This window comes from Conger conger, chromosome 1 (assembly GCF_963514075.1).
Source record: "Conger conger chromosome 1, fConCon1.1, whole genome shotgun sequence".
Taxonomy (NCBI): domain Eukaryota; kingdom Metazoa; phylum Chordata; class Actinopteri; order Anguilliformes; family Congridae; genus Conger; species Conger conger.
Genome location: NC_083760.1, coordinates 46440219 through 46453910, shown reverse-complemented (window position 1 = coordinate 46453910; position 13692 = coordinate 46440219). Strand labels below are relative to the sequence as shown.

At 40.9% G+C, this 13692-nt stretch overlaps 1 protein-coding gene across 8 annotated transcripts in view; it reads right to left on the bottom strand.

Moving 5' to 3' along the window:
- lrrfip2 (leucine rich repeat (in FLII) interacting protein 2) overlaps nucleotides 1-3295 on the bottom strand; it is a 63149-nt gene extending 59854 nt beyond the window's left edge. For all 8 annotated transcript variants that reach the window (XM_061234308.1, XM_061236015.1, XM_061235163.1 and 5 more), the window contains exon 1: nucleotides 2888-3295. The gene's annotated coding sequence lies outside the window, so the exon portion shown is untranslated. The remainder of the gene's footprint in view (nucleotides 1-2887) is intronic.
- Between the last annotated feature and the right edge of the window lie 10397 nt (nucleotides 3296-13692).

Here is a 13692-nt window from a genome sequence, read left to right as displayed (position 1 = left end):
GCGTTAAGACTCACGGTTCTATCTGTATAACCTATTTAAAGATTCCATTGAATTTTGGAAATCTATATGCTACACAAAATAAGGTAATGTCAGTGTTCTTTTCACAGCAAGGGTCCAGCGAACCAAATACATAATAATGCTATCCTAAAAATGTGCCAAGTGGGAGAAACGCCATTGAATTTTCACTTGTCCAATGTTTTGACCGTGGCTCCATTGGGTTTCTAAGCAGGCACTGCCACAAAAATCTGTATCCACTCAAACAGAAAATCTTTTCAGTGAAAAAAAAAGTCTTCCACTTCCACTGTGTTTCAGCTTCTGTTTTAGTAACACTCTTTCAGAAGACAAGGATTATGCCTGTTGTCAAAAGAGTTCAAGAATAGTAACCAATTCATTTTTGGTACGTAATTTAAGCATGTGTTAAGAAAAGCATTTTATTTGCCATTTTGATCACATTAAAACATTCCTCAACATAGCCAAGTGATACCATTTCTCATTTTGCATGAGTTCCTCCAAAACACTAGGAAATATGATGTTACACGTAAAACATGTACACGATTAAAATGATGAAATTCACATTTAAACCGGGTTTACTGTGCGATAATTGATCCAGTAATGATAATGAATTAATCAGCCACGCAATTTACCTATTTTTCTGTTAATCTTTCAACGCTGCACATTACATTGCAATAATTGTTATTTCGTGTAATGCATCGACAACATTCAAGCAAATGTATAGCTCTAGCTTGCTACGGGCTACGTTCTATCGACCTGGGAGCTGAGGGCAACGAGATGAGGGCTTTTTTGATTGATGCTTAATTGTGATTTTACCAATAGGGTACTTCATTATTAAGAATTTAGCTACTATTGGCATCTACTACTTGGAATTCGTCTAAAATGGCACGATAATTCTTTCAGCAATTACTGTAGTAAATCACTTTTTTTAATGCCACCAATGTTAGGTCGACGGAGGCCATCTGTAAAATCTGTAAACTAAAATATTTACATTTTTTTTTAAATGAATGAGCAATGCGGTTTCGAAAAATACAAATATGGAAGCTATTATATTGAGCGCCCTAATTTCGCAGGTGTACTACAATGGCAACAGGCTCGACAACTACTGATTTTGGTACGCCATTTCTGTGTAATCGATACCCCCCAAAAAGTTTCATTAAAACTTTTTTTATTTTTGCACAAAGATGACTCAATTTAAATCCAGACACAAGACCACTCACCTGGCAGCTTGAGTTTAAGCTTAACACCTCGCACCTGAGAATTGTACTCGCTCTCTGCTCGGTTGTATTGCCTTGTGGTACGGTTTACCAGTTTCCCTGTATATTACTTATCTTCCAACGTTATTGCTCCAACTACAGACCCTTACCGTTTGACATGACGTAAACAGTGTTTTAAAACAACGTTGATTTGTTAGATCATTGTACAATTTCCCCATTTATAGCCACTCCTTTTTTACGTCAACTGCTTCTCATTTACTCCTAGTATACAAAGTATCTTGCCATAATCTACTTTCAAGTCCCTCTGGGTCAGCCTGAACCGAAAACAAAGTTTGGTTTGAAATCCAAATGCATCTTGATTGTAACATTAACTTACCCAATTCAGTCGAATTTAAAACAAGTTCACAGTTAACCAACAGTGAACCTAAATTAAATCACACAATGATGTTAGGACGGTGACAGTTCAAACTCACAACTTAGTGAAAACAACCCGGCATGTTCAATCAAAATGTTGCAGTCACTAGCCAGCTAGCTCGTCTATTTTTATTAAGTTTCAACTTCGAGATAGCTAAAACGAGCACCACTGACTAGCCTGGTGGACGACCCAAGGAGCTATCCAGCTTGACAGTTTCTGATCGCAATGTTATAAAGAACTGAACATTTAGCCCACTATCTAGCTAATTATCTAGCTAGCCTATGTGTTAGTCTGACGATGGCAATTTACATTTAGCTGAAGTCCAGAAGGTAGCTAGCTAGCTTATGTTAACAAAAATTCTAACTGTGGCTAACGTTAGTTAGTTTTTAGAAATCGACATTTCGCAATATATCCCATATAACGTCGTTGACTAACAAGCTAAAACATGACTGGTGAAGGTTTCTACGTCAGATTTCGTTATTCAGCAGCTGAACTAGTTCGCTAGACATCTAACTCACTACCTAGCTAAAAATAAGGTAAACGTTGAAGACCACAAACGTTAGCTGGTAAGCTAATATTGTATCAACTGAAATGAGTTGTTGGCGAGGTAAGCTAAAAGTGACATCGTCTATAGCGACAAAGGCACTCTAGATTTGGATGCGTTAAAAAGCCTTTATTCATATGCATTTTAACGCATCCAAAACAAGAGTGCCCTTATCTTGTTATTCTCATCACCCTTGTTCCAAGAGCACCTTTTTGGATTTTACCTTTCAAGTTACCACAGACGCGTTCCTCTCTGTTTTCTCCATCTTCTTTAAGTTATTGAAAATTAGACGGGGGACATAGCTAGCTAACGTTAAGCTGTCCATTGGATAGTTAGCCTAACGTTTGAGAAGTTTTATAGTCTAGCCTAGAGCTAGTGAGCTAACTTTGCAATTATCCGAGTTGGTTTGCTAAAAACTGTAACTAGCTATCTGGTTTAGCTATTCTTTCCATTCAACAAACTAGAGTTAGCTAGCAAATGTACAGCGTTAGATTGCTACCAAGATGGCATTAACCACATAACTTAGATAGCTAAACCCAATGTACTCCAGGACGCAGAAACAGTGACAAAAACAAGGTGGCAAGTTTTGGGTTGACATGTTGGTTTAGCTAACGTTAGCTATGTGTGGAATTTTCCGCTCGGGATAGCTAACAGTTAGCTAGCGAGTTTGTAGTTTCAGGATATTTTAAAAGATCTTACCTTTTTCAAAATCCAATCAGCAACAATCTACATGAAATACTACCAACTGATGTCCTTTCCAGAAAAAGTAAAATGATCCCGAAGAAGGCCGGTCCTTTTGAATAGTAACGTTATTAATTTAACTGGAGTCTAGTGTGACAGCGCAAACTGACACTGCCCGTCAAGCCAGGCTTCCCGAAAGGAATCGGTTCTTTCAAAGCTCCACTTTAAGTTTATTTTCCTTAATACCTTGCAAGGTGTGCAATGACCCTTGTCCAGTTCAGAGCTGATCCGTAGTACTACTACTCCAAAATACAACGTTAACGAGAGGCGCTTTTATACTAACTAGCATTTCAAGTACATTAGCATTGTGCCTGTCCTTCTCCCAAGCTTGTTTCTTGGAGTGACCCGGTGACGTTGGGATGCCCGGATGTGTGCATTTTGGGTGGAGGCAAAGGGCGGACTATTCTTTATTTCAACGTTTAACCACATTTTAGCCTATGACTAGCTAAGATGATTGCCCTGAAACGGCTAAACCAACCAGATTCAAATGCGCTGTTTTCGTCGTATACAACATTTCAGTCAAGAAGTTCAATACCTATGTTTTTATAACTAACTAATATGTGTAGAACTAATGTGCAAATAATTCAACAAATTATATTATTTTGGCAGACACTATTCAGTGTTTATTCGTTAAACAGATCACAAGAGAAACAAGAAAAACAAAACGGGCATAGAGCAGACATGATTTCCCAGTGTAGCCTACAGTCGCCCTGCAACGTCTTGGAATGTAGACCTACTTTCTCGTTTTAGAACTCCAGCCCAGCTCCAGTCCCTGACAAAATTGAAATATTGTTTGTAAAGCGAAACCGCGTCCTCTGGTGGCACAGTGAGGATATTGGTAAGTTAATGTCTTCATTTCAAAGGTTCTGGAAAGGTCGATTATGAATTTGTTTCGACATCTCAATCAGAGATTACACTCTTTGACAATGCTTTGTTTTAGTAAACCTTTTTCTTGGCAATTAACAAGCCCTGTTTGTAGCTACACCAGGACATTATGTATTTATAGCATTTCAACAACCTTCAAATATTTTTGCATGAAACAGTGGCATGTAATGTCATAGCTCACAGTGTACTGGGGGTGGTTTGTCAAGGATCAAGGAACCAGCAGGACAAGATTCAAGAGGGATCCCACCCAACAAGAAGCAGGAGGGCAGTGGCATTATCATAAAATAAAAAATAATATTATGATTTCAATGAAATGTATTAACCCCACAAGCCTGGCAATTCGGGGCAGAGTGGGTTTATTTGCTTTTACTTCAATATTTTCCACAGTGAAATTTTAAATCAATATGGTAACAAATACTGTACAGTTGACAGTGAGTCATATATATGCCCTAGTAAGGTTATTTTATAATATTTTCAAGGTAGAAATCCTTCATAGTATATGCCTTTGTGGGTAGAAGGCTTCATTTGGCATTCTCTGAACAAAAACCTATCCAGATGTACAAAAAATAATAAAAGATGACTCAGAGGTCCAGTTTTTGTGGTCTTTACACCACTTACTTACAGTGTGTTTTGTGCCTCAGATACAAGTGTTTTTCCAATGCAGTTGTCATAAATACCAACATTACATGTGAAGCTCATGGCATACAGTAAATCCTCAAATTGTGTCCGGGATTCTATTTGAAGCCGGGCCTCCGATAATAGCCGGGGGCGTGGTCGAAACGGACAAATAAAGGCCGGCCCCCAAATACAAGCCGGGGTAATATTGCCTTCCAGTAGGGCTATCTGTCCATGAGCACTAGAAGACATTGTTTCGATTTAACTCAATTAAATAAAAGAGCTCTTCTTAATATTTTATATTGTTGGTTGGTTTAATACTGTTGCCAATGAAAAGTCGTTGTCCTACACCATGGGTCTCCAACACGTTGCTCTCAAGCTACCAGTCGCTTGCCGCCCCCTTCTAAGTAGCTTGCCAAAGGCTGAAGCAGTATACCTTTAAACACAATTGTTGCTGCGAGGCATTCCAGCCTACAAATGTAATAAAAAGTAAATCAGGCAAAATTAAAAATTAAGTCAATTTAGGCTACTTGGCTACACAATAACGTTTCCATGTATTTACAGCACAGCGCACGTTCAGTGAATGAATGAAAGCGACTTCCTTGGCTCGCAATAAACAGACGGGTGGAAATCCCGACTCTCTTTCAACTACATAAAACTTAACAGTGAACCATCAAATACCCCCCAGATTTCAGTGCCCATCAGTCCCAACATTTAGCAATAGAATCAAACAGTCCAAAAGTAAATGAAATCCCAAACCAAAGCGAAAATCTTTTGATATGCTGCTCCAAACAAAACGCATGTCTCACAATAAAATGCACTTTAGGAAAAAATCCTTAACTTGCTGTCATCTACGCTAATTTTTTATTGTTCATGAAGGCGTGTCTGACAAGTTGTTATTTTATGGATTCTGGACTTACATGTGATTTATTGTGTTTGAGAATATTTGCAATAAACTAAGTCTGTTAAGACTGACACTATGACTTACCAAACGGTGTTTCCTGATTAGCCTACACTAATTGATTTCTGAACGGTTACAGGAAGTGTTGAACAGTGTTGGCCCACTTTAAGTGTAGCCTTTTACTTCATTTCTAAGAATAAAATTCGACAACAGAAGCCTAATAAGAAATAAAGGCCTGCCTCGAATACAAGCCTGCCCCAAATAAAGGCCTGTGCTTTGTGCAGCCTAAGTAAATAAAAGACCCCGGACACAATTTGAGGATTTACGGTACTTGTTTTGGGTTTTTTTTTTTACTGAGAATGGGTCACAGAGGTGTTTTAGGTCATTTTTGAGGCCATAGTTTTGGCGTGTTGAGAAGCTATCCTGCGTTATGTACGCATGAGTTTCGGTTTCCAGCCACTGCTCCTCTTTGCTGACGCAATTTGTGTGAGTTTGGCATACAGTGTGTTGTCATAATTTTCCACATTCAATAATTTAGCAGTTTTCTGACAAATTCACCTCCAATTTGAACACCACAAAAATTCTGTTTAGAATTTTCATGTTGTTTTGAAAATCTCAAAGTATTGATTGTTAGACACTTTTATAGCTGGCATTCTTAAGTGCATGGTTGTCCATGACTTTCTGTTTCACTTGGATCTAAATAGTTGACATGCATGCCAAACTCTCTTAGTCATATATCAACATGCAGAAGGTCAGAGATCACACAAACGGAATGAGACAAAAGCTTGTTGACCTTCATAATTCAGCAATAACTATACACAATAGCCAAATGCCTGAAAATACTATTTCCCAAATTTGGGCAATAATTAAGAAATGTAAAAGAACTGTAGCTCATGAACCTGCATGGAAGAGTGTATTCATGTATTTTGCACTGTGAGGAAGGTCCAAGAGGCTAAAAATAAAAGTAAGGATTGCAGTTGGGGAATTGTTATGGCCACCACTATCAAACCTGTTTCATGTTGGTGAACAGTCTGTTTTGACCGATGCCACACATTACAATTCACTTGGCATTTAAAGGGTTCATAGCTAGCAGCCATACCACATACACTAAGCTGGTGTGGGATTGGTTAGAACTTGGATGGGAGACCTCCTGGACGGTCTTCACTCTGGTCAAATTACCCCCAAGTCCCAGCGCAGTGATGGGTACTTTTCGGATGAGACGTTAAACCAACTCCTGTCTCACTGTGGTCATTAAAGATCCCATGACACTCTTCGCAAAGAGTAGGGGGTTTCCCGTTGTCCTGGCTAAATTTTTGTGGCTCTTTCATCCAGCCACAAAAATCATTCCCTGATTTCATTGGCAATAGCAACTCTGTTCTTTCCCTCTCAACCTTAGCTAATATGTGGTGAGCGGTCTGGTGGGGGGTTGGTGGTGGTGGTGGTGGAGGTTGGTGGTGGTGGTGGTGTTGAGCAAGTGCCTTGTAGTGGAACGTGGTAAAATATGTGGAACATTGCTCAAGGGGAAAAACCCTACGAATCTAAGTCCATTGGAAAAGCCTGCAAAAGAAGCTCACCTCAAAGTCCTTGACTGGTCCAACATGAGCATGAATTTGGGCTCAAGATTCACGTGGGTGAGTCTCTGGAACTCTGCGCTGATCTGATCTGAAAAACAAGAGCAAATTCTCTGTGAAGCTCCCGGCGCTAAATTACACGATAATCAGGCCAATTTTGGCTCCCATTCGCCCCTCCCGACAATCGCAGAGGCAAAACGGAGCTCCTTTCATTTGCATCAGACTGAAGTTACAGTGTCTACTGCTCGTTTATGGCAGGCTATATTCTGAAAGATATCTAGATGGAATGCCATTACATACAAGCCCAGAGCACAGTATCAAACGGAATCTCCATGGCAGTGGAAGGTCAGAGAATGTATTAAAAAATGACTACATTTCTAATGATTGCAGGTTTCACTCTCCCCTCCACCTGTGTACAAATAACAAGTTCGTGGTCCTGCATCTTGACTGAATCACCCGGTGTGTGCGTTCTTACGATTAAAAGATTAAAAATCGGTTAAATCTGTTGTTATGTCCGTGGTTTCCCACATTTTTAAAAACGGTTAAGATTTGAAAATCCTTTAGCCTGCACCCAGCCTAATCTCTGTGGTATGTTGTGCTTGAGTTAACACTGAACAGCGTGCGAGCGGAGACAGAGGCAGAGGCACACACACAGACTGGAGCTGGGTCAAGTTACTCCAGCCTTTGTGTGTGTGAGGCAGACAGAGGGGATTGACTGGAGGCAGGTCAACAGAGGCGACTGGCTGACTATACGGCCTCTTGCTATCTGTCTAGTGCTGAGAGGTGATTCGCTCACTATAATTGAATGACTGAACTGACTTCCTAGCTTTCAGCTGCAAGAAAAAGACAATTCAAACTTAGATAATACAAATTCTGAAAGTTCAGCATGCACATTTTCTGCCTAAGATGTCTTTGTGTTAATCTCTGTGTTGGAGCAATGCCACTTACTCACCTGTGACTCATTTAACAAGGCAGGCCACCTCTCTTTGATCTCTTTGATGCTCAACTGAAGGGTGACAACATGATGTCTTCTATGCACCAATGTGTTGGACATCAACTGCTTGATGGTCGTCGTGCCATCTCTCTTCTTTAATTCGGAAAGAATTTGGAGTCGCTGCTGCTCTTGGTCTTCCATGCTCTCCTGAAGGATAGTGTGGGAGATACACCACTTCTCCTTTCTGTGCTTTTTTGACTGAATGTGTTTTGACAAAGGCTTCTGCAACCTCTCCAATCTGAATGCTTGAAGGATAGGCTGTGTGGCTGTATATGTAATCCGCTAGCCTTTCCAAGATTTCAGGCTTCAGCCGAGTGCTGTCGAGGACAGTGCCATCTTTGACAAATTCTTCACTGGCATTCCTCAGCACTGCCTCTGTTGCAACTGTGAAAAGTGGAATGGCAACTTTATTTGGCCATGATGCCCTTGGAGGGCTTGATAAGATAACTGTCTTGTGATGCCGTTGACGATTTGCCATCTGACTGGTAATCTGCAGAACTACAGGACGGCTGTGATGAAGTCGAACTGGAGGTGTCACAATTGTGCACATTGGTCACATTCAGTCCCAAGTGAAAACACTATCTGTGGAATAACCACAACTTTGATTGTTCCCTTAGGTTTAACTTGGTCAGTAGAATGAAGTGTAAAGTAATCTCATCAAAGTAATGCAGGGTGAAGCTCTCATGGAGTTGAAATGCAATTTTTACAGTGTCCTCCAAATGCTCCACAGTCAGGAATCCCAGATACCAGTGTCAGCTTCTCACTACGGTGACCTATAATCACCTTCATAACAACAGGGTCCATCTGCATGAAAACCATTCACAACTGGCAATCAGAGCAGGAGTTAGGCATTAGTGTTTCAGTCTTTTTCCCCTAATATTGGGAAATAATGTGCCTTTTTAAAGTGACCATGTGGTTGCCTCTCCTGTATTTCAACATGCAGCAATGCCAATGGAATACTAGTACACTCACACATAATGCAGCCATCAAAGCACCATCATGTAAATAATATGCCATCATCATTTGGTGCTCTGAGGCGAGAGACAGCAATACATTTCTGAAGCAGTTTGTGTATCTAACAACTCTCTTGAAGAAACTATGCTTTGCCTCAAAATGCATAGTCCAGACACAAACCAAAGGACCAAAGCATTTTATCATAGCAGGGTAATGCTCCAAGAAATAGTGCTTTGGAATTAATTTCGCTCAGGAAAAACGTCCAATAGTTGATGCCAATATTCCGATATTAGTGTATCTAGGTAGCTTATACTTATACTTAACCAAAGGTTATTATTCCTTCAAAGAGATCGTGAAACACGTCTGGTGGGTACCCTGTTACAAAATGAAAATGCTTATATTTTTCGGTTAAAGGACAAACCCTCTACACCATAATAATGTAGCAGAGCAGGGTTCTCCTTTACAGACTGAACATCCATCCATCCATCCATTATCTGAACCCGCTTATCCTGATCAGGGTCGCAGGGGGGCTGGAGCCTATCCCAGCATACATTGGGCGAAAGGCAGGAATACACCCTGGACAGGTCGCCAGTCTATCACAGGGCACACACACCATTCACTCACACACTCATACACTCATACCTACGGGCAATTTAGACTCTCCAATCAGCCTAACGTGCATGTCTTTGGCTGTGGGAGGAAACCGGAGTACCCGGAGGAAACCCACACAGACACGGGGAGAACATGCAAACTCCGCACAGAGAGGCCCTGGCCGACGGGGATTCGAACCCAGGACCTCCTTGCTGTGAGGCGGCAGTGCTACCCACTGCACCATCCGTGCCGCCCCCAGACTGAACATGTAAAGCATAATTGTCCTTTGTTCTTGGTGGAAAAACTCATGAATGCACATCCTTTTGCTGATAGTCTGAATGGTCCCCAATACAAAATCTGTATATGTAATGTCCAGTAAAGCTTTCTACAAGGCCACTCAAAGAATGAGCATCAAGGTTGTCTGCTGAAACACAAAAAAACTGTTCCTCTGATATTTTTACCAACCGTAGGAAAAAAAATGCCTTCCTCCTCTAATGTAATGAGATCGTTCAAGAGAGGCTCCAGAACATGGCCAGTTTCATGGCCAAATTTCTTCATGTCATTTGGCTTTGCAAAGGATTGCAAAATGAATTGATGTAAATTGGGATCTCAATCCTCATGGCACATCTGCAAGTACCCAGTACACCGCTGTCACTTTTATCCTCTGGATACAATATACATTCAACTGCCTCAATAACTTGGAAGTTCTCTTTAAAATACTTCCCCCTCTTAAATTTAGAAACAAAGGCACCAAAGGCTTTACTGAGAGGATTACAGACACAATTTTTCAACTAATTCACTGATAACCGTTTCATCAATAGTGCAGTTATTTTGAGTCAAAATGTCTCCAACTAAATTTGGAATATACTGAGATGATGATGTGCAGATAAACTGAAGCTGTTCCACCAAGTCATCAATACATTTACCAGAGACATTATAAACGCTTTCTAATTTCAAAAAGAGAGAATCAAATGCACTTGCATCTCCTTCACAATCCAAACCTACAGTAGAATCCAACTCCACATCAATTGATTCCAATACTGGACATTGTCTTTCATTCTTGTTCAACACTGGTAGAAATGGGAAGTTTTTCAACCACATCAGCCTTAAAGTCATTACATGAGTAGGATTGGTGCTTTTGGCTTCTGTGAGTAGTACAAGGGTTGCGAAAACATGGGTTGTGGGTTTTGAAAGCTCTGCGTTGCTTATAAACATTTTGAATATATTTTTGAAGTACGGAAAGCGCAAACATGTGCAGCAGCATCCATGTTTTCGTTGTACTGCAGGGTGAGCCTGAACGCTGCACAAGGTCGTGCTCTCCGTATTTCAAAAATATTGGAGCAACTCTGCGGGACCGATTTGTCATCGGTAATGCTTCAGCATTTTTGTGTCGTGTCCATTTTAGTTTTGTCAATAAATCCTTTTATTTTACTGATGACTTCATTTTCATGGTCGCCACAATATATAAAAAATGTTTATTAGCAACGCAGAGCTTTCAAAACACACCATCTATGTCCGCGCAACCCTCCTGCAAATGTGTTAGGGTATGAAAAGATCATACCCTAACACAAGCCATTATGAATTCCCTGGATCCCTCCATCATCCAGAACTACCGCCCGGTATCTCTTCTTCCTTTTCTATCTAACACAGTCAAACAAGCTGCTTCTAATCAACTTTCTTCTTTCTCTTCTAAAAACAACCTGCTAGACCCCCATCAGTCTGGCTTCAGACCTGGACACTCGACGGAGACCGCACTCCTCTCCGTCAGTGAATCACTCCATGCCGCATGAGCAGCCTTCCTTGTTCCCTTGGCCCTGTTATCACTGCACATGTTCTTTCCTACCACTGCTGTTCTGCCCTCTGCAAATACGTCCCTTGTATTGTTTAGACAGATAGCGAACACATAAAAGATTCCAGGCTTGACTCCACGTTGAGTGTATTTACTGAAAATCTTTGTTGTTTTTTGTAAAACTGCAACACAGACAATGGTATGTACATGTTACAGGTATACAATATAATAATATATATATGCAACATCATGTAACTTCAACATAGTTCTTATTACTAACATTTTTCTCTCCCTTCACAGGTTTCCAGATTCCAACAGAAATGTTCATCAGCTGTAATGAGTGCAATTTAGCTATAACCAACAACTTAATATTACAGGATGATTTCTTCCCAGGTAAGTACAGTAGGTGAGTATACATAGCTGCATAGCAATACAACATCCAACAAACATAAATTGTAGCTAACAATGTGCTCACACAGCCTAGCTAAACAGCAGTTAGCTAACAGTTAGCTTAACAATGGCATATAAACGTCCGGTTCTAACAACCAAAAACAAATTATTTTCACAGTTTCCTGAACTCAAATGTCCAACTTAAATAAGAAAGGAGCAACCATACTCACTGATAGATCTACTCTATGGGTTGGATGACAACTGAAGTAGGCTTGGAGCACGAACACGTTTGCCTGCTTCTGAAGAGAATCACACGATGGCACACACGAGGGGCCGTGTCTAATTATTTTCTTAAAGGCGCAGTACCTACTGGCGACACTAGGTGTCACTAATGGTACTTATAAACGGACAGGAGTCAGAACAACTGCTATGCGGACGATACCCAACTCTTCATCTCATTCCCACCATCTGACACACAGATTTCAGCTCGTATCTCTGCTAGCCTGAGTGACATCCAGAGCTGGATGGACAACCACCATCTAAAGCTCAACCCAGGTAAGACTGAAATGATATTTATTCCTGCCAGTACCTCTCCCCATCTGGATCTCTCCATTTTCCTAGGGGATACCTCACTGACGCCATCACCCTGTGCAAGGAACCTCGGCGTGGTGATGGGACAGCAGACTGTCCCTCTCCGTGAACATTGCGGCGGTGACCCGGTCATGCAGGTTCTTCCTATACAACATCCGGAGAATCCGCCCCTTTCTCACCCCCTACTCGACCCAGCTCCTGGTCCAAGCAAAGGTTTTGTCCCACCTGGACTACTGCAACTCCCTCTTGGCTGCCCTCCCAGCGTCCGCCATCAGACCCCTCCAACTTATCCAGAATGCAGCAGCTCGTCTGGTCTTCAACCTTCCCAAACACTTGCATGTCACCCCCCTGCTTACTTCCCTCCACTGGCTGCCTGTCATGGCTCGCATCAAATTCAAAACATTGGTGCTAGCCTTCCAAGCAGTTAAGGGGTCAGCTCCAGCTTACCTCCAAAAAATCATCAGACCCTACCTACCCTATGCCAGACCTCTTCGTTCGGGCCCCCACAGGCCACTTGACGCCTCCCCCTGTCTGTTCTGGCTCCACAGTGGTGAAACAAACTCCCCGTGGAGGTCAGAACAGCAGAATTTCTTGCCATCTTCCAGCGCAGACTGCTAGTATATTAGGATCAGGGTTCCCACACTTTCATAAACATCAAATTCAAGGACCTTTCAATGACTTTCAAGGATCAATAGCCTAAAATTCAAGCCATTAAGTTGCAGCTATTTAATAATAACCAGGCATAGTTTGAGAGACTAATTTTTAGAATCACAACAAACAGCTCACAGACAACAATTAAAAAGAGCCTTGAACGTGTGTTCACTAGGTTTGTAGGTCTCTTGCCATCTCTAAGAAATTTTTGTAGTTAAATATTCACTTTTTTTTTTACTATTAGTTTATAAATTGGCCTTAGCAAGACCCAACAAAATCATTATCGTGACATGACACCGAATGAGAGCTTGAGAATAAATTATATTATAATTTGGTGTACTGGTAGTACACTGGCAAGAAATCACAGGGAAGTGACATGTTTTGCCCAAAACATTATCAGGTGTTGCTGCCGTTCTTTTTTATTGGCTAGTACTGGTTGTTTTCCAGGTATCTTGTGGACAGAATTAGGGGAGGTGTTGTTCAGTTCAGTGTTTATTACGACCAGGGGGCGTCAAAGCACAAAAACTTGAAAAGTTCCGACATGCAGCTTTAAGACATTTAAATTAGGCATTTCATTGAAGTCTTCCATAATTCCATATTTTTGGGTGGTTTTATACCAGTTATTTGGTATCTGCTGTGTTAATATTAAGTAAATAAGTTAAGTCATGGTAGCATTATAATTTTCTAGCGCCTGCAAACTAGTCTTTGCCACCTATAAGCTAGGCTTGCATGAATAATAATTTAAAAAATGTCTATCAACTATCAGCTACATTATGCTCTCAATTGGCATATATAGCTAACTGATAATTGCATGCTATGGTTCCCCTTAAA